Here is a 21,284-nt window from a genome sequence, read left to right as displayed (position 1 = left end):
TGCTTTAGGGAGCTGGGAGGGGGTTGTTGTTTTTGTGTTTGCCTTTTCTTCTTTTTTTACTGTATTACATTTGAAGTGCTTGTTAGATATTATCTGTGCATGCCTGCTCAGTCATGTCCGACTCTTTGCGACCCTGTGAACTGTAGCCCACCAGGCTCCTCTGTCCATGGGATATTACTGACAAGAATGCTGGAATGGGTTGCTGTTTTCTCCTCCAGAGGATCTTCCCAGCCTAAGGATCGACCCTGCATCTCCTGAGTCCCCTGCATTGGCAGGTGGATTTTTTTTTTTTCTTTTTTAAATCACTGAGTCACCTGGGAAGCCCCAGACATTATCCATATGGAGGTGTGAAGAAATTAGTTCAACAGGAGTCTGGACTGAGGGGTAGAAATGTGTGGAGATGGTATGAGAGCCTAGAGGTCACTTAGGGAGGTGGGGATATATAATATATAGCAGATGTGGGCCACAGTCATATGCTGATACAAAGATGGACCCACAGAGTAGACGACAATTCTGGGAACTGGTTTACTTTCATAGTACTTCCTAGCATTCTCTTATTCCCTACAGCCTTCATCCTAGATGGCTTCCTTGGTAGCTCAGGTGGTAAAGAATCTGCCTGCAATGCAGGAGACCAGGGTTTAATCCCTGGGTCAGAAAGATCCCCTGGAGAAGGAAATGGCAACCCACTCCAGTATTCTTGCCTGGGAAATCCCATGAACAGAGGAGCCTGGTGGGCTACAGTCCATGGGGTTGCAAAGAGTCTGACAGCTGAAACGACTTAGCATGCACGCATTGTACAGCAAAAAGAGAAAAACAAACAAACAAAATGAACATGTGTAAATAATCTCTGTCCACTCCTAGAAGCATCTTGATGAAAGAAATTATCTTTCTCACAGCTCTGTCCACAGAACCTAGCACAGTGCCTGCCACATAGCAGATGCTCAATAAAGGTTGAATCAATGCTTCCACCCCAGCTGATGCTTACTAACTGCATGTGAGGAGCTAGGAGCCATCTGGGGCAAAGATGGGAAAGACAGTGCCTGCTTGCTTTCAAGGCATCTCAGATGGATTTTCGTACTTATTTGCTCTTTTCTTCCTTTGCCCATCTTTCACAGAGGAGTGGATGGCAGGTGGAGAATTTATCCCTAGGCCCCCATGGCTACTAGGAAAGCAAGACCAGTGCATTTTGAGGCCTACCAAGAAGGCCCAGACTCAGTTATTCCTGAGGGCTATGCTAGTGTGTTTTCTTCTTTGCCCAGTGGAATTATTATAGCCCCTTTACACGCAGAAGGGGTTGTTGGGAAAGAACTCCGCAGAAGATGTGAATCAGCTGCGGAAAGCCTGCTTCCTGGGAGCCTTAATGCCAAGATGCTTCAAAGAAGCTGTTTGGAGAACTCTGTTTGGGCAAGAGGATTGGCACTATTTCTGATCACTGCCAATTTGTTTTAAATTTCACAACCCCTACCCTGGTTCCGAGAAACAAGGGACCAGAGAAAGAGAGAGAAAACTGGGGAGACTGGAACCTCTGGACCAGCTGCCTTGTCAGTAGGTAGAGCCAAGTAGGGAGGGGCCGCCCTATCACTACTGTCTGAGCAAAACATATTTTGCTGCTCCCAGGGCCCCAGCCATGACTCGGCATAAACAGCTGGTCAGGTTTTTTTTTCTTGAGACCCACCCAGACTATTTACCTACTTGTTCTCATCAGAGTCTAAAATAAATTAATGGACATGTCAAAGAAGAAATGGGAGTACCAAGCACATTTTTTCTTTTTCTTTTTTTTTCAGTGTAAGTGTTATAATCCATAGTTGGAAAGATACAACTTAAACCCGTAACCATAAGGTTAGTGAGGATGTGGGCATAGAGATAAGGCATTCGGTAAAGATCGTGTAGCAGTAAGCAGTTCGGGAGGGTAAGGGGCTTTAGGGTGCGGAACCAGGTGGTCCAAGGGGGTTCCGCAAACTTGAACTTGGGAGACTGACCCAACCTGTTAGAACTCAAGGTTCTTATCAAGGAAATGGGGAGGCTAGTTTCTGTCTAAAGGGGCTGTTATGGAAACCAAGTGAAAAGATAAAACTTTTCCCAAAGTTTCCCATCCAGAGCTTGTGAGATGGTTCTTGTAAAAGAATGGATGAGACCCCAGCCCCTCCCCATTCCTGACACATCATCCTTTCACTCAAAACTATTCATAGGCCTAACCCTAATCCACTGTGTGAAAAGGACAGGGCTGCCTGAGTTAAACAAATGGCAAAAATGACCATCAGTTCAGTCGCTCAGTCGTGTCCGACTCTGCGACCCCATGAAATGCAGCACGCCAGGCCTCCCTGTCCATCACCAACTCCCAGAGTTCACTCAAGCTCACATCCATCGAGTCGGTGATGCCATCCAGCCATCTCATTCTCTGTCGTCCGCTTCTCCTCCTGCCCCCAATCCCTCCCAGCATCAGTCTTTTCCAATGAGTCAACTCTTCGCATGAGGTGGCCAAAGTACTGGAGTTTGAGCTTTAGCATCACTCCTTCCAAAGAAATCCCAGGGCTGATCTTCAGAATGGACTGGTTGGATCTCCTTGCAGTCCAAGGGACTCTCAAGAGTGACCATGGGGGTGGCTAATGAAGTCACGTGGCCAATATGCTTCTGGGCTGTGAAGCAACAAAATCTTAATGCCTTTCTTTCTTTTTTTTTTTTTAAGATTTCTTTGGATGTGGACCATTTTTTTTTAAGTTTTTTTTTGATTTGTTACAATATTCCTTCTGTGTTATGTTTTGGTTTTTTGGCTTCTAGGCATGTGGGATCTTAGCTTCCTGACCAGGGATCCAACCTGCACCTCCTGCATTGGAAGGCAAAGTCCTACTTAACCAGTGGACACCAGGGAAGTCGCAAAACCTTAAAGCAAACTCTTTTTGTGGTTGGCTGGTGTGCTATAGATATTGGGATATCGTTTACTCAAAAAAAAAAAAAAAAGAAACAGCTCACAAAAAGATGCTTTGAATGGGTTGCCTCAAAGTTTAAAGACAAAGATGCCCTAATGAGAGACAGTGAGACCGTGGGTGCCTTCTTTTCCTGTTTCTGTTTGTTTGCGTTTTAGGAAAATTTGTCAGACAACTATCACCCCTCTTGGTCAGATCTTCTTAAAAGGGTAAAACTGTGGAAGTGAAAGTGAAGTCGCTCAGTTGTGTCTGACTCTTGGCGACCTCATGGACTGTAGCCTACCAGGCTCCTCTGTCCATGGAATTTTCCAGGCAAGAGTACTGGAGTGGGTGGCCATTTCCTTCTCCAGGGGATCTTCCCGACCCAGGGATCGAACCTGGGTCTCCCGCATTGCAGGCAGACTCTTTACCATCTAAGCCACCAGGGAAACCCAAGACTATGGAACAATGGGGTAATTAAAAAAGAAAAAAAACAATGTAAGTGCTCCGTTAAACAGCCCTTACTGTGAGGCAGGAACTTGTTGAAGCACTTCATGTGTTACCCAGTTCATTTCACTCTCACTGCAACCCTGTGAAGCAGGTGCTCTGATGCCCGTTTCATGGAGGAGGTCACTGAGGCTCCCGGTTAAGTAACAGGCTCAAGGTCACACAGCTGATAACGGAGAAGTCCAAATTTGAACCCAAGCAGTGTGGCTCCAAATTGCCACAATAAAAAAAAAAAACATTGCTAAGCAACTCATTTGATACCTGCAATGTGAAATCCCCCCACCCCACTGGAATCAGGACCCTCATAATCTGTGTTTACACTATCTTCTCATTCTGAAAAGAGATACAGGCCACCTTTCAATGGCACTGCTCATGCCAAATCTTCAGGAACCTTCCTTTCTGCGGAGTCTTATAAATTTGATTTATAATTTTATTTTATTTATTTTTTTGGCCGTGCTGGGTCTTCATTGCTGTGCGGCCTTTTCTCAAGTTACAGGGAGCAGGGGCTGCTCTCCAGTTGCCGTGCTCAGGTTTCTCAATGCAGTGGATTCTCTTGCTGTGGAGCACGGGCTCTATCTAGGAGGTGAGAACTTCAGTAGCTGCAGCATGTGGGATCTTCCTGGAGCAAGGATAGAACTCTAGAAGCCTGAGCACTCGCTCGCCATAACTAGAGAAAGCCTGCGTGCCGCAACGAAAACCAAGTGCAGCCAAGACAAGACTAAATTCAGTCTCTGCCATTTACCAATCAAGTATCACTGGCTCAGTCGTGTCCAACTCCGTGGCCCCATGGACTGTAGCCCTCCAGGCTCCTCTGTCCATGAGATTTCCCAGGCAAGAACACTGGAGCAGGTAGCCATTCCCTTCTCCAGGGGATCTTCCCAATTCAGGGATTGAACCTGGGTCTCCTGCGTTAGCAGGCAGATTCTTTACCACTGAGCCACCAGGGAAGCCATGTTTTATTTTCGTTTTATCATTTATTTATTTTTTTGGCCTCACAGCACATTGGATATCTTAGTTCCCTGACCAGGGATCAAACCCACGCCCCCTGCATTGGAAGCATGGAGTCTTAACCACTGGGCCACCAGTGAAGCTCCACCATCCCTTTGTTTTAAAAGGCAATTGACTCGTGTTTGACCAGTATCAGCCTAGAAGTTTGTCACATCACACACATTCTTGACAGAATTTTCTTAGCACGAATTGTAAACCAAATAATAAGTAACTCCTCAAAGAGCCAGGTAGCATGCTTTGTATTTGAGCATCTTAATGCCCACAATCAGGCAAGAGCAATAGTAATTGCTTGTGTTTATTGAGTGCTTCCCCGTGCCAGGCACTGGGCCAAGGGCTTACAGGAACTCATTCGTTTAGTCCTCTCAACTGCCCTTTGAAATAAAACCATGCACCCCTCTTTACAGGAGAGGAAACCAAGGCGCAAAGAAGGAAAGGGCTAAGAGGTAATAAAAAACAAGGGAAGGGCTTCTTAATACAGGTTAAACATAGACTTGGCACAGGATGGCCCAGCTATGCCACTCGTGGGGATGTACCCAGCAGAATGGAAAACAGGGTCTCAAATGAAAACTTGTACACGGATGTTCATTGCAGCAGGAGGCATGATAGTTTCCTATCAAAAGATTGTTTCCATGGAAACAACCAAATTTCCACGGACAGATGAATAGATTGACAAAAGGCGATGTATCCTACAGAAGAATATTACTCAGCCCTTAAAAAGGAAGCATGTATACCTGTTTCAATAAACCTTGAGGGCATTACATTGAGTAAAAAGCCAGCCACAAAAGGCCACATACTGTATGAGTGCATTTATATGAAATATCCAGAATGGCCAAATCCAGAGACAGAAAACAGATTAATGGCTGCTAGAGGCTGGGTATGGGGATGGAGGGCATGACTACTGAGTGGATATGTGGTTTCTGGGAGCAAGGTAGTGAAAATGTTCCAGAAATACTGGTGATGATTGCATAACATGGTGAATGGATGAAATGTCATTAATGGTAAATTTTATCTTATGTACTTTAATAAAAACAAATAAGGTAAAGATTTGAACCAGGGTGGCTCCATGGTAAAGAATCCGTCTGCTAATGCAGGAGACAAGGGTTCCATTCCTGGGTCTAGAAGATCCCTTGGAGAAGGAAATGGCAACCCACTCCAGTATTCCTGCCTGGAGAATCCCATGGACAGAGGAGCCTGGAGGGCAAAGGGTCGGACACGACTGAGCAACTAACACTTCACTTTTTCCCTGCACGCTGTAGGATGTTTATCCGAATCCTTGGTCCACCCACTGAATGCTGGTGGCAGCTGTGACAAACACAAATGCCTCCAGACTTGGCATTAGCTTGTTCAATGACTCAACTTACTCTTCTCCTAATTGGCCTAAAAATAAACTGCAGACCTGGAAAATTATTTTCAAAGACATTTGAAAATGAAGGTGGAGAACATCCATGCGTTCAAAGTAAAATGTATTTAACCTCACATACAATCATTCACTCTTGCAACAAATGCAGAATGCTTCTCCGGCACCTCCATACTCAAGGTCTGGATGAAGGCAGAAAAAAAGGAACGTTGCTTTAAGGCCGTGATGTGGGTCCCCTGGCCAGTGAGGTTGTCACATCCTTGGATCCCCTGTCTCCCATCTCTTAGGACACGTAGACACAGGGCACAGCTAAGCTATTAATACTAGGCTCTATGGCTGCTCAGGAAATAGGTCTTTCCTTCCATAATTCTTGTTCAGGAAAAAAATTTTTTTTAATGTTTATTTATTTGGTTGCCCTGGGTCATAGTTGTGGCATGTGAAGTGAAAGTGTTAGTCGCTCCGTCGTGTTCAACTCTTTGCAAACCCACAGACTGTAACCCTCCAGGCTCTTCTGTCCATGGAACTCTCCAGGCAAGAATACTGGAGTGGGTAGCCATTCCCTTCTCCAGGGGATTTTCCCTACTCAAGGATGAAACCCCGGTCTCCTGCATTGGAGGCAGATTCTTTACCGTCTGGGCCACCAGGGAAGCCCTAGTCATGGCCTGTGGGAATCTAATGCCCTGACCAGGGATTGAACCCCCTGCATTGGGAATGTGGAGTTTCAGCCCCTGGACCACCAGGGAGGTTACACGGAGTAATATTTTGATTGACTCAATGAATACACATGCTGGCAACAAGCAGATTTTTTGCACCACTGTTTGGAGTACAGTGACTGTTGCAAGCAGCAACTGGATTTTATCTGCCAGATGGGATCTCAGGGAATTTAAATTAATTAAAATAATGGCATTTGGTATCAAGGTTGATAGGGAAAGAGTCTCAGGTTCTGAGGCAACCAACTTGAGAACACTGAGGTCCCTTTTAAAGAAAATTACATACAAAATGGACAGCTTTTATCAAGCAGTTACTATGTGCCAGGAACCCTGGGGATTGTTCTTTTTTTTTTTTAAGATAATATCCCATATTAATAATTATTTCTTTAGAGTAGTTTTTGTTCATAAATAATCTCTGCTCCTGCTCAGCACATCAACCAAAGGAAAGTAGAAAGGAAACTCTTGTCAATATTTTAAGAATCTACATTTTGAGAGAGCCTTTTGAATTTTGTTTTTAAACAAGTATAGTGTCTTTAAATGGCAAGGAACAATGTGTTTCAGGATTTGGTGTTATCAAGATATTTTTTTCTTACAATAAAAATGTTCAAGGCCTAGAGAAAGACTGTCCTTGTTAGCTGAGTCCTAAAAACCTTGTTTTTTCCTGGATTAATTCTGCTATTGACTTGAAGTAATGTCCCAAGAAGATAAATGCAAGCAGGCAGTGGTAAATTAATACAGAATTCAGTTCTTAGATACTCTGAGAGTAGAAATTCAAAAGCAGAGGACAAAGAAGATAAATCTGCAATTAATAAATCTACATGGATGCTCAAATGTTGGGTTAAATTAACTGGGCCAAATTTAACTTGAACTGCCCTGATTCTGTAGGAGAATGCTTATCATTCTGGAGTATTTTTTAAAATCAAATGATGCAACACACATTTTTGGAACACCTACTAAGTTATCCTAAAGATAGGAACCATTTATGTTAAATCGTTTCCATTGTTATTTATCAACTCTGACTTGCTTTATCAATTAAAAAATAATAATAATAACGTGGGGGTTTCCATGGTGGCTCAGTGGTAAAGAATCTGCCTGCCAATGCAGGAGACAAAGGTTCTATCCCTGATCCGGGAGGATCCCAGATGCTTGGGAATAACTAAGCGCATGCACCACAACGGTTGAGCCTGATCTCCGGAGCCCAGGAACTGCAAGTACTGAGCTCACGAGCCCTAGAGCCCATGCTCAACAAGAGAAGCCACCGCAATGAGAAGCCCTCACACCACACCTAGAGAGTGGCTCCCACTCGCTGCAGCTAGAGAAAGCTCTCACAGCAGCGAAGACCCAGCACAGCCAAAAATAAATAAGTAAAATTATGAAACAAACAAAAAATCGGACTTCCCTGATGGTGATGTGGTTAAGAATTTGTGTTCCGCGGGCAGTGGGGATGGGTTCGATCCCTGGTCAGGGAACTAGATCCTATATACCACAACTAAGACCCAGCACAGCCAAATAAAAATACATTTTAAAAAAGCATGTTTTTAATCTCTGTTACATTCAAGGTATTTAAGGGAGTAAAAAAATGGTTTGGGCTTTTTGGGTTTCACTGAAAATTATGATGCCACCTGGCTTGTTTTATTTTGCCTTTATATAAAAACTTGACTTTTGCGCTTTTAGCCACAATACTAATATGCAAGAAAATTAACAGTGGTTTCCTTGGAGGAATTTGGGAACAGGAGGAGATTCCATGTTTGTTTATTAATTTTTTTAACTTTACTTTTCCACAGGAATTAGTAAACTAAGGCCCACTGGCCAAAAATGCAAGTACTTGTTTTTAAAAATAAGGTTTATTTCAAGGAGTAAGAGATAAACTGGGAGACTGGGCTTGACATATATATATATATACTGTGCTGTGCTTAATCATTCAGTCCTATCCACTCACTGGACTGTGGCCCACCAAGCTCCTCTGTCCATGGGATTTTTAGGCAAGAATACTGGAGTGGGTTGCAATTTCTTCCTCCAGGGGATCTTCCTGACCCAAGAATCGAACCAGAGTCTCGATCTGCTAAGCTACTGAGAAAGTCCCATATATTCAATACTACTATATATAAAGTAGATAATTGCTATACACCTGAACTAACACAAATTCTTAAAGAGATGGGAATACCAGACCACATTACCTTACTCCTGAGAAATCTGTATGCAGGTCAAGAAACAACAGTCAGAACCAGACATGGAACAACAGATTGGTTCCCAATCGGGAAAGGAGTACGTCAAGGCTGTATATTGTCACCCTGCTTATTATGGGTGACAATAATAACTTATATGCAGAGTACATCATGAGAAACGCTGGGCTGGATGAAGCACAAGCTGGAATCAAGATTGCCAGGAGAAATATCAACAACCTCAGATATGCAGATGACACCACCCTTATGGCAGAAAGCAAAGAAGAACTGAAGAGCCTTGAAAAAGGAAAGAGGAAAGTGAAAGAGGAAAGTGAAAAAGTTGACTGAAAACCTGGCATTCAAAAAACTAAGATCACGGCATCCAGTCCCATCACTTCATGGCAAATAGATGGGGAAACAATGGAAACAGTGACAAACTTTATTTTCTTGGGCTCCAAAAATCACTGCAGATGGTGATTGCAGGCATGAAATTAAAAGATACTTGCTCCTTGGAAAAAAAAGTTATGACCAACCTAGACAGCATATTAAAAAGCAGAGACATTACTTTGCCAAAAAGGTCCATCTAGTCAAGGCTATGGTTTTTCCTGTGATCATGTATGGATGTTAGAGTTGGACTGTGAAGAAGGCTGAGCGCCAAAAAATTGATGCTTTTGAACTGTGGTGTTGGAGAAGAGTCTTGAGAATCCCTTGGACTGCAAGGAGATCCAGCCAGTCCACCCTAAAGGAAATCAGTCATGAATATTCATTGCAAGGACTGATGCTGAAGCTGACTCCAATACTTTGGCCACCTGATGCGAACAACTGACTCACTGGAAAAGGCCTGATGCTGGGAAAGACTGACGGTGGGAGGAGAAGGGGACAACAGAGGATGAGATGGTTGGATGGCATTACTGGCTTAATGGACATGAGTTTGAGCAAACTCCAGGAGTTGGTGATGGACAGGGAAGCCTGGCGTGCTGCAGTCCATGGCATCGCAGAGTCAGACACGACTGAGCAGCTGAACTAAACATAAATTGTAAATGAACTAAACTCCAGTAAATTGTTTTAAATTTCCATATTAAAAAATTAAATTTTGGCCTCCCTGGTGGCTCAGTGGTAAAGAATCCTCCTGCCATTGCAGGAGACATGGGTTCGATCCCTGATGCGAGAAGATCCCACTTGCCTCAGAACAATTGGACCCTTGTACCAAAACTATTGAGGCTGTGCTCTAGAGCCCATGCTCTGAAACAAGAGAATCTACCACAATGAGAAGCCCAAGAGGCCTGTGCACGGCAACGGAAGATAGCCCCTGCTCGCCAAAACTAGAGAAAAGCCCTGGCAGCGATGTAGACCCAGCACAGCCAAAGAGGGATATAAATAAATAAATAAAATTATTTTAAAAAATTAAGTTTTGTTGGAACACAGCATTCATTCATATGTGTGTTATCTATCGCTACTTTCACCAGATGAAGGCAAAATTAATAGCTGCAATAGAGATCAGAGGTTATATACAAGGCCTGCAAAGCCAAAAGTACTTACCAAGTACTTACTTGGCCCTTAATGGAAAGTGTGTCGATTCCTGCTGTACTGTTTGAATTTTTTCTGTGCATATAATAATTTTATCATGTGCATATAATACTGTAATAATAACATCTAGAGGAAACATATCAAAACCATATAGCATTAGAGCAGAGCTCCAGGGAACCTGAGATGAGAAGGCTGAGAACCCAGGGCTCTCGAGTCTTGGTTGGTGGTGGGGGGTCCAAGGGGCCCTTATCTGAGACCTCCACCCTAGTACCATTTCTCTTGGTTGCCTCCTCCAGGGTACAATGGGCTCCCAGGTTCTGCCAGGGCTGGCGCTATGGAAAAACTCTTTTGTCCCCTTTTCCCCCGGGGGTCACCAGAACTTCTCTAGCACTTTCTGATCCACATTATACAAGTCACCCCAAAGCAGGTTCTCAGAGCATGGTCCCAGGGCCTTCAGCATCACCATCCCAGGAAAGACTGTTTTTTAAGAACTCCTCTCTTTGAGGTGTTCAGTTCAGTCGCTCAGTCGTGTCTGACTCTTTGCGACCCCATGAACTGCAGCACAAGACACTTACTCCTTGGAAGGAAAGTTATGACCAACCTGGATAGCATATTCAAAAGCAGAGACATTACTTTGCCAACAAAGGTCTGTCTAGTCAAGGCTATGGTTTTTCCAGTGGTCATGTATGGATGTGAGAATTGGACTGTGAAGAAGGCTGAGCACCGAGGAATTGATGCTTTTGAACTGTGGTGTTGGAGAAGACTCTTGCGAGTCCCTTGGACTGCAAGGAGATCTAACCAGTCCATTCTGAAGGAGATCAGCCCTGGGATTTCTTTGGAAGGAATGATGCTAAAGCTGAAACTTCAGTACTTTGGCCACCTCATGCGAAGAGGTGACTCATTGGAAAAGACTCTGATGCTGGGAGGGATTGGGGGCAGGAGGAGGAGACGACAGAGGATGAGATGGCTGGATGGCATCACTGACTCGATGGACGTGAGTCTGGGTGAACTCCGGGAGTTGGTGATGGACAGGGAGGCCTGGCATGCTATGATTCATGGGGTCGCAAAGAGTCGGACATGACTGAGCGACTGAACTGAACTGAACTGAGGCCTCCCTGTCCATTACCAACTCCTGGAGTTCACCCAAACTCGTGTCCATCGAGTCGGTGATGCCATCCAGCCATCTCATCCTCTGTCATCCCCTTCTCCTCCTGCCCCCAATCCCTCCCAGCATCAGAGTCTTTTCCAATGAGTCAACTCTTCGCATGCGGTGGCCAGAGTATTGGAGTTTCTAATTAATTCAGGTGGAGCTTTAGCGTCAGTCCTTCCAAAGAACACCCAGGACTGATCTCCTTTAGAATGGATTGGTTGGATCTCCTTGCAGTCCAAGGGACTCTCAAGAGTCTTCTCCAACACTACAGTTCAAAAGCATCAATTCTTCGGCGCTCAGCTTTCTTCACAGTCCAACTCTCACATCCATACATGACCACTGGAAAAACCATAGCCTTGACTAGACGGACCTTTGTGTAGTTCTGCATAAATCTTTTATGTATTTACTGCTGCACCAGGTCTTTGTTTCTGCACACGGGCCCTCTCTATCTGTGGTGAGTCGTGGCTACTCTTGGTCCTGGTGCTCAGGCTTCTTGCTGCAGAGCACAGGCTCTAGGCTCATGGGCATGGGTTTAGTTGCCCCACGGCATGTGCAATCTTCCTGGGCCAGGGATGGAACCCATATTCACTGCATTGGCAGGTGGATTCTTAACCACTGGACCACCGGGAAGTCCTCCTAGGTGTATCATTAATTCAGGTGTATTCAGAGATTTGTACAACCATCACCATGGCCAATTGAATATTTTCATTTCCCCCCCCAATCCTCTACCCACTGGGGCTTCCCAGGTGGCCCTAAGTGGTAAAGAACCTGCCTGCGAATGCAGGAGACATAGATGACACAGGTTCAACCCCTCCTTCCTGGAGGAGGACATAGCAACCCACTCCAGTATTCTTGCCTGGAGAATCCCATGGACAGAGGAGCCTGGTGGGCTATGGTCCATAGGGTCGCAAAGGGTTGGATACAGCTGAAATGACTTAGCACGCATGCACTAAGTCTATATTTCCCATCCCCACAGCCTTTGGCAACCACAAATCTGCTTTCTGTCTCTATGGATAAACTTATTCTGAACATTTCGCATAAATGGAATCAGAGAATATGTGGCCTTTTGTGTCTGGCTTATTTCACTCAGCCTGTTATCTTCAAAGTTCATCAAGATAGCGTGTGTCAGTGTGTAGGTCCTTTTTCTGGATGAATAATATTCCATGGTAGGATGTACAACTTTTATTTCTCTATTCATCTGTTCCTAGGTATTTTGAGTTACTTCCAGAAGCTAAACCTTGACCCTTTATTGGGCCAGTTCTTGGATCAGTTAACCTCCTCTTCTGTCTTGGCTTGCCCGTCTGTAAAGTGGGGTAATGGCTCCGGGTCGTAGGCAGGGCCAGGACTCGCCTACACAGCCCCTTTGTTTGAAATAGAAGTGCCCCTCTTGGCAGACACTTGTCTCATCACAGGGCAGTGTGCACAGACAGAGCCTTTGTTACCAGAAGCAAGATTGGCCAGAGGTTCTTGGGCTGGGTTTTACACCCTATCCTCTACCTTTTTCAAAAATGTCCAGTGCTTTGATTTTAGCTTCATAGTTTCCATTAAAAATGCCATTGTCCAAAGTCATTTAAGTCAGCTTCTCTTTTCTCCCACCCCCTTCAGTGAGCTTTTGTCAAATACTTGTAGTATATAGTTGGATTCATTTGTTACTGTCTGCATTTTGTCCTGGGACCACCCCCCCTCAATATCCCTCTTGACTTTTAACACAATTTGTGTGCATTAAAAGTTCACTCTTGATACTTCCCTGGTGGTCCAGTGGCTAAGAGTCCGTGCTCCAACTGCCTGGGGGCCCAGATTCTACCCCTGGTCACGAAACTAGATCCCACATGCCACAATCAAGACCCAGTGCAGCCATGCGCCAAATAGATGACATTCATTCTTTGTACAGTTCTGTCGGTTTTACAAATGCATAGGAATGAGTATCCCCCTCCCCAACTATCAAAATGAACATCTTAAAACTTCCTCTGCCTCCCGCTCCCCCGCCCCACTGTCGACTTTCTCCCTTCTCCCTGACCCTCCCTTCTCCCTTCTGCCTTCCACCTTCTCCCTTGTCTCTGACCCTGCCCAACTCTGATCCCTTGCCTCACACTTGGTACTATGCGCACATTGGACAACCGCAAGCACAGCTCTCTGCCCGTGGGGTTGTTAGGACACGTAGATGAATTCGTGGGAAGCACTCAGGACAGGCTGGACAATCCCTGTGGCTCAGCAGTAAAGAATTCGCCTACAATGCAGGAGACGCAGGAGTGTGGGTTCAGTGCAGCAACTAAGCCCGGGTGCCAGAACGCCCTAGAGCCTGTGCTCTGCAAGAGAGACGCCACCACAAGGGAAGCCACTGCAAGGAAGAGATACCACAAGTAGAACCCACCTGCAGCAGCGAAGACCCAGCACAGCCAAAAAATAACTAATTAATTATACACCTAGGAGAGTTGTGCAGTATGTAGAGGATATCTCACTAAAGCTGTTATTTCAAACAAAACAAGACACAAAAGATTTCTACTGTTGCAGCTTTAGCCCCACTCCATAGGAGGTCACACCAGCTTGCTCTAACTCAGGCAGGCCTGTCAAATTTTAAAACCCACAGCCCAGAAATTCCTGGATTAATACTCCGCCACTGAACTAATACAAACAGCCATTATTTAGCCTGGCCCACCCTGTGCCAGCTACTTTCCTTACTTTTTTTAAAACTTATTTTTCAAATTTTACTTTTTGATTGCACACATGTGGGATCTTAGTTCCCAGACCAGGGATCAAACCTGTTAAACCCAGGTCCTTTGCATTGGCCACTGGACCATCAGGGAAGTCCTGTTACTTTTTTTTACTTTTAACTCCACTTTTCACACTAGCTGGGTAGGATGGATTCCAGGCTCCCATATTTTCTGGGTAGGTTGTGTTCCTAAAGACTTGGCAACATTTATAAAGCTTAATCATTCAAAATTACCCTTGACAATGCAAGGCGGGTTATTTCTGTTTACCTATTCAGGTAGGGTCAGAGTAGAGACACACTAAGTGTTCTTCAGGCCTCTTGGTCCTATGAGCCTTGAGATTACTGGAGCCTTAAATAAACGTGGGGGTCAAAGGAATCTGGGCTTCCCTGCTGGCTCAGCGTTAAAGAATCCACCTGCCAATGCAGGAGACTTGGGTTCAATTCCTGGTCTGGAAAGAATCCCTGGAGAAGGAAATGGCAACCCACTCCAGTATTCTTGCCTGGGAAATCTCACGGACAGAGGAACTGGCCAGCTACAGTCCATGGGGTTGCAAAAGATTTGGACACAACTTAGCGACTAAACAACAACAGCAAGCAATTTGTATTACTTCACGTGAGGACAAAAAGTGAGGTTTGACCCATATTTTTATGTCATTGATTCAGATTTGAAAAACAACAACACTAAAAGATGATTGGTTTATGCAGAGGTTGGCAGTAGTTTGTCCAAAGTCACACAGCAAGTGTTAGGACCAGGATTCTAAGTCTGTCTACACTCTGAAGCTGGGGCTCCACCGCTTGGTTGACTTAGTTGCTCCCAATGCAGGGGACTCAGGTTGGATCCCTGCTTAGGGAACTGGATCCCTGCTTAGGGATCTAGATCCCAGAGGACCCAACCAAAGATTCTGAAGGCGGCAACTGAAGATCCTGCATACCACACTTGAGACCCATCGCAGCCAAATGAAAAAATAAACATTAAAAAGAAAAACCCACCTGCTGAGTTTTAAAGTGGGTAGCCCTGACGGGATCCAGTTTGGCAAGCAAAGTATTCAAATAACTATTCTCAAAGGGACATGGTATTCTTTCTTTGAAGTATTTAGTCTTGGGAGGAATTTGTTAAAACTTTAAATTCATTACAAACTTAAGTTTCTAAAACCTGTAACAGTTTGGATTTGAATAAAAGCTTTTGGCTTCCAATGAATTGTTTGCTGTTGGCTTCTCCTTTGAGCATCTGTGAGCCACAGGGCAGAACCCAATCAGCTCTGTGCCCTCTCCTCCCTGAACCTGCCTCTACATGTGTTGAAAGCGGAGAATCCTGCTTCCGTCAATCTCACTGAGCTACAGTCAAGTTCAAAAGCGATAAAGCAAGGGTTGGCCGACTGTAGCCCGTGGGCCACATTTTTCTGGTCTACTTCCTGTTTTTGTATAGCCCGAGAATGAAGAATGGTTTTTACATTTTTTGTCAACGGTTGGGGGAAAAAGATCAGTGAATAGTATTTTGAAAAATTATGAAACTTCACATTTCAGTATCCATTAATAAGGTTTATTGGAACAGGGCCACAGCCATTCATTTATTGCCTGTGGCTCTTAGGGTAGCACACTGGAGTGGTTGAGACAGATTGTGTGGTCCAAACTATTTAATATCTGAACCTTTACAAAAAAAAAAAAAGACCGCAGATGCAGAATGCTCTAGGTAAAATGGCATTTACCATGTAAATTGTTCTTGTTATTGTTTAGTTGCTAAGTTGTATGCAACCCCATGGACTATATAGCCCACCAGGCTTCTCTGTCCTTGGAATTTCCCAGGCAAGAATATCTGAGTGGACTGTCATTTCCTTCTCCAGGGGATCTTCCTAATCCAGCAATCGAATCTACATCTCTTACATTGGCAGGTGGGTTCTTTACCACTGAGCCACCAGGGAAGCCTGCCATATAAATATCAACTACTATTTATTCTTCTTTATCAATCATTTTCCTAATATACACACACACCAATCTTTTTCTTAACTTGTATTTTAAATTAATTAGATTTATTTGCGAGCATTCATTTTCTTCTAGAAGATTATTTTTCAAAATATTTAGTTGGGAATTCCCTGAAAGTCCAGTGGTTAGGACTCTGCACTTTCAATCCCTGGTCAGGGAACTTGGATCCTGAATCTGAGCAGTGCAGCCAAATTAAAAAAAAAAAAAAAATATATATATATATATATATATATATATATATTCTTGTTAAGCCAACAAATGACAAATAGGGAAAAAATACTCATGAAATAAACAAACAAAAATCATTGTTGTTAAGTCAATGAATGATAGAGAAAAAATAGTCATGACATAGGCAAAGGATGGAAATCCTTCTTGCAGAAAAGAATATTTTTTGATAAAAACAAAGTTTTATTAATTAATTTGGCCATAAAACCAAATAGTAAATAATGAACAAACAGAAGGTAGCCAACCTAGTTACTATCTAAATTAAAACAAGGTACTTTTTCACCCAGCAAACTGACCATAGTTAAAAACTTAAAAGATGAATACCCAGTGATGGAGATGATTCACGAAAATGGACTTCTATTGCAGATGGGATGTTATCCTGAGTAATAATTTTTTGACTTTTAGGACCTAAGTTCTTCAACCAAGGACTGAACCCAGGTCCCAGCAGTGAAAACACCAAGTCTTAATCACTGGACCGCCAGGGAATCCCCATGAATAATAAATTTTAAGTGTTTAAAATTTTTCAATTTAAAATGTTTTTAAGTTTAAAACACATAGGTTTGAAACAAATAAAAAAATTTTTTTTTCCATTATTTTTTCAACAAATATTTGAATGAGCATCAAATGAGTGCCAGGCCATGGGAAAGAATTTACATTTGATATATTTGGAATGGAGAAGCCATTGAAGTGTTTTAGACAGGGAATAGCATGTTCAGATTTACACTTTTAAAAATATCTCTGGCTGTTGGAGGAGATTTGGCCCTGGAGCAGGGAGACCGCAGGTGGCAGAGGATGAGATGGTTAGATAGCATCACTGACTCCATGGACATGAGTTTGCGCGAACTTCGGGAGATGGTGAAGGACAGGGGAGCCTGGCGTGGGGTCGCAAAGAGTCAGACGCAACTTAGCGACTGAGCAACAGCAATAACAACAGAGAGACCAGTTAGCAGGCTTTGGCAATTACCATTTAAATATTATTTATATGTAATAAATATACTTCATTTAACTCAATTATATCTAAGCTTATCTCATTTTCTTTTTGGCCACAGTATACAGCTTGCAGGACAGTTCCCCAACTAGGGTTTGAACCTGGGTCCCGTCAGTGAAAGTGACAGGACTATTCATATCATTCATTGACTTAACAACAATGATTCCTAACCACTGAGTCGCCTAGGAAGTCCCTCCAAGTTTATTATTTCAATAGGTAATTGACATAAAAAATTAATAATGGGACACTTTACATACATAATTTTTCTCGGTAAATCTTCAAAATCTGGCCTATATTTCACATTTACAATGTATCTCAATTTAGATGTCAAAACTTCATTGGGAAATACTTGATGTCCATTTAGATTTCAAAAAATTTGCCCTTGAAAAATTAGTCAAAATGTTATCAAGAACAGTTTAAATGGTATTTCTATGTATTTCAAATTTCCTTTGAAGATAATATCAATATTCAAAAGTAGAACTATATAACCAAGTTATTTCAAAAACACTTAAAATTTCTTCAGTAACAGAATCAAGCATCAGTTCTTAAACTTGAATTAATTCAATTCAAATTAAATTCAATTAGATGTTCAGCTCCTCAGTCGCACTATTTATATTTCAAAGGCCCAGCTGCCAGGGGCCTGTGGCTGCTGTTCTGGGCAGCCCTGATATAGAACATTTCCATTATGGCAGAAAGTTTGGCTTGAAGCACAAGGTTAGAGGGTTATTATGAAGATTAATCGAATTCATGGGTTTAGTTGTTCTTCCCTGGTGGCTCAGTGGTAAAGAATCCACCTGCCAATGCAGGAGCCATGAGTTCGATCCCTAGGTCAGGAAGATGTCCTGGAGAAGGAAATGGCAATCAACCCACTCCAGTATTCTTGCCTGGGAAACCCCATGGACTGAGGAGCCTGGCGGGCTACAGTCCATGAGGTCACAAATGAGCTGGACACGACTTAGTGACTAAATAACAGCAACAACAAAGAGTTTAGTTAGCACTGTTCATGTCCAGCTCTCAAAAGAATGCTGAGTACCATGCAGGTACTTCACTGGGACAACCTCCAGGTAGCCCAGTCTTCCTAGATGGGTCAAGCCCAAGTCTGTCCATCATATGCCTTATCCTCTCTTCCTGCCTGGAACTCTATTCTGCCTCCTAAGAGCTCCTAATGAGTCCCCTGCCTCTGTCCATCCCCGCCTGCCCAAGTTCAGGCCAATGTTCCTTCTCACCCTCCTGTTCATCTCTTTGACTCTCTTTCCCCTCTACCCTCCCAGGGCAGCCCCAGTTTTCCAGGCCCATCCATCCAGACACTCCCAGGTCTAAGCCACTCCTCCCACCATAGCCAGAGTCATCCTTTCAAAATGTGATGGGATAACTCCCTTAAGAACCTTCTAGATACCACCTTGCTTTATCTGGACCCTCCCTGCCTGCCTTTCCACCTCATCTTAAATCTGAAGGCCTCAAGGACTTTCTGGAGATGCCCATCCAACGTTTGCCCCAGGTGACATCATTCACTTTCTTTAAAAAAAAAAACAACAAAGTTTTTATTTCATATTGGCTGGGCGGGAGCGCTGGGGGGCTTCTCAAATGGAACTAGTGGTAAAGAACCCGCTTGCCAATGCAGGAGACACAAGCAACGCAGGTTTGATCCCTGGGTCAGGAAGATCCCCTGCAGGAGGGCATGGCAACCCACTCCAGAATTCTTGCCTGGAGAATCCCATGGACAGAGGAGCCTGGAGGGCTACAGTGAGGTTGCAAAAGAGTTGGACATGACTTAGCACTCACACAGGCATAGCGGATTAACAATGTTTCCATAGTTTCAGGAGAACAGAGAAGGGACTCACCCATACATAAACATGTATCCATTCTCCCCATCCAGGCTGGCACATAATCTGGGCAGATTCCATGTGCTATACAGTAAGTCCTTGTTAGTTATCCATTTTAAATATAGCGGGGTGTATAGTTCAGTTCAGTTCAGTCGCTCAGTCATGTCCGATTCCTTGTGACCCCATGCACTGCAGCACGCCAGGTCTCCCTGTCCATTGCCAACTCCCGGAGTTTACTCAAACTCATGTCCATGGAGTCAGTGATGCCATCCAACCCTCTCATCCTCTGTCATCCCCTTCTCCTGCTGCCTTCAATCTTTCCCAGCATCAGGGTCTTTTCAAATGAGTCAGTTCTTCGCATCAGGTGGCCAAAGTATTGGAGCTTCAGCTTTAGCATCAGTCCTTCGAGTGAATATTCAGGACTGATTTCCTTTAGGATGGACTGGTTGGATCTCCTTGCTGTCCAAGGGACTCTCAAGAGTCTTCTCCAACACCACAGTTCAAAAGCATCAATTCTTCGGCACTCAGCTTTCTTTATAGTCCAACTCTCATGTCTATACATGACTACTGGAAAAATCACAGCTTTGACTAGACAGGCCTTTGTTGGCAAAGTAACGTCTCTGCTTTTTAACATGCTGTCTAGGTTGGTCATAACTTTTCTTCCAAGGAGAAAGCGTCTTTTAATTTCATGGCTGCAGTCACCATCTGCAGTGATTTTGGAGCCCCCAAAAATACAGTCTGTCATTGTTTCCATTGTTTCTCCATCTATTTGCCATGAAGTGATGGGACCACATGCCATGATCTTAGTTTTCTGAATGTTGAGTTTTAAGCCAATTTTTTCCCTTTCCTCTTTCACTTTCATCAAGAGGCTCTTCAGTTCTTCTTCACTTTCTGCCATAAGGATGGTGTCATCTGCATATCTGAGGTTATTGATATTTCTCCCAGCAATCTTGATTCCAGCTTGTGCTTCTTCCAGTCCAGCGTTTCTCATGATGTACTCTGCATATAAGTTAAATAAGCAGGGTGACAATATACAGCTTTGATGTATTCCTTTCCCTATTTGGAACTAGTCTGTTGTTCCATGTCCAGTTTTCCTTTCCCTATTTGGAACTAGTCTGTTGTTCCATGTCCAGTTCTAACTGTTGCTTCCTGACCTGCATACAGATTTCTCAAGAGGCAGGTCAGGTGGTCTCGTATTCCTATCTCTTTAAGAATTTTCCAGAGTTTGTTGTGGTCCACACAGTCAAAGGCTTTGGTATAGTAAACAAAGCAGAAATAGATGTTTTTCTGGAACTCTCTTGCTTTTTCCATGATCCAGCAGATGTTGGTAATTTGATCTCTGCTTCCTCTGCCTTTTCTAAATCCACCTTGAACATCTGGAAGTTCATGGTTTACATACTGTTGAAGCCTGGCTTGGAGAATTCTGAGCATTACTTTACTAGCATGTGAGATGAGTGCAGTTGTGTAGTAGTTAGAGCATTCTTTGGTATTGCTTTTCTTTGGGATTGGAATGAAAACTGACCTTTTTCAGTCCTGTGGCCACTGCTGAGTTTTACAAATTTGTTGGCACATTGAGTGCCGCACTTTCACAGCATCATCTTTTAGGATTTGAAATAGCTCAATTGGAATTCCATCACCTCCACTAGCTTTGTTCATAGCGATGCTTCCTAAGGCCCACTTGACTTCGCATTCCAGGATGTCTGGCTCTAGGTGAGTGATCACACCATTGTGATTGTCTGGGTCGTGAAGATCTTTTTTGTATAGCTCTTTTGTATATTCTTGCCATCTCTTCTTAATATGAAGACCTACAAGACCTTCTAGAACTAACACCCAAAAAAGATGTCCTTTTCATTATAGGGGACTGGAATGCAAAAGTAGGAAGTCAAGAAACACCTGGAGTAACAGGCAAATCTGGCCTTGGAGTACAGAATGAAGCAGAGCAAAAGCTAATAGAGTTTTGTCAAGAGAACGCACTGGTCATTGCAAACACCCTCTTCCAACAACACAAGAAAAGACTCTACACATGGACATCACCAGATGGTCAACACCAAAATCAGACTGATTATATTCTTTGCAGATAAAGATGGAGAAGTTCTATACAGTCAGCAAAAACAAGACCGGGAGCTGATTGTGGCACAGACTATGAACTCCTTATTGCCAAATTCAGACATAAATTGAAGAAAGTAGGGAAAAACCACTAGACCATTCAGGTATGACCTAAATCAAATCCTTTA

The sequence above is a fragment of the Bos grunniens genome, chromosome 25, assembly GCF_055505025.1.
Source record: "Bos grunniens cultivar Pamir isolate PY7600 chromosome 25, Bosgru_T2T1.0, whole genome shotgun sequence".
NCBI classification, from domain to species: Eukaryota; Metazoa; Chordata; class Mammalia; order Artiodactyla; family Bovidae; genus Bos; species Bos grunniens.
The sequence above is the reverse complement of the archived record's forward strand: the minus strand, read 5'-3'. Positions refer to the sequence as shown.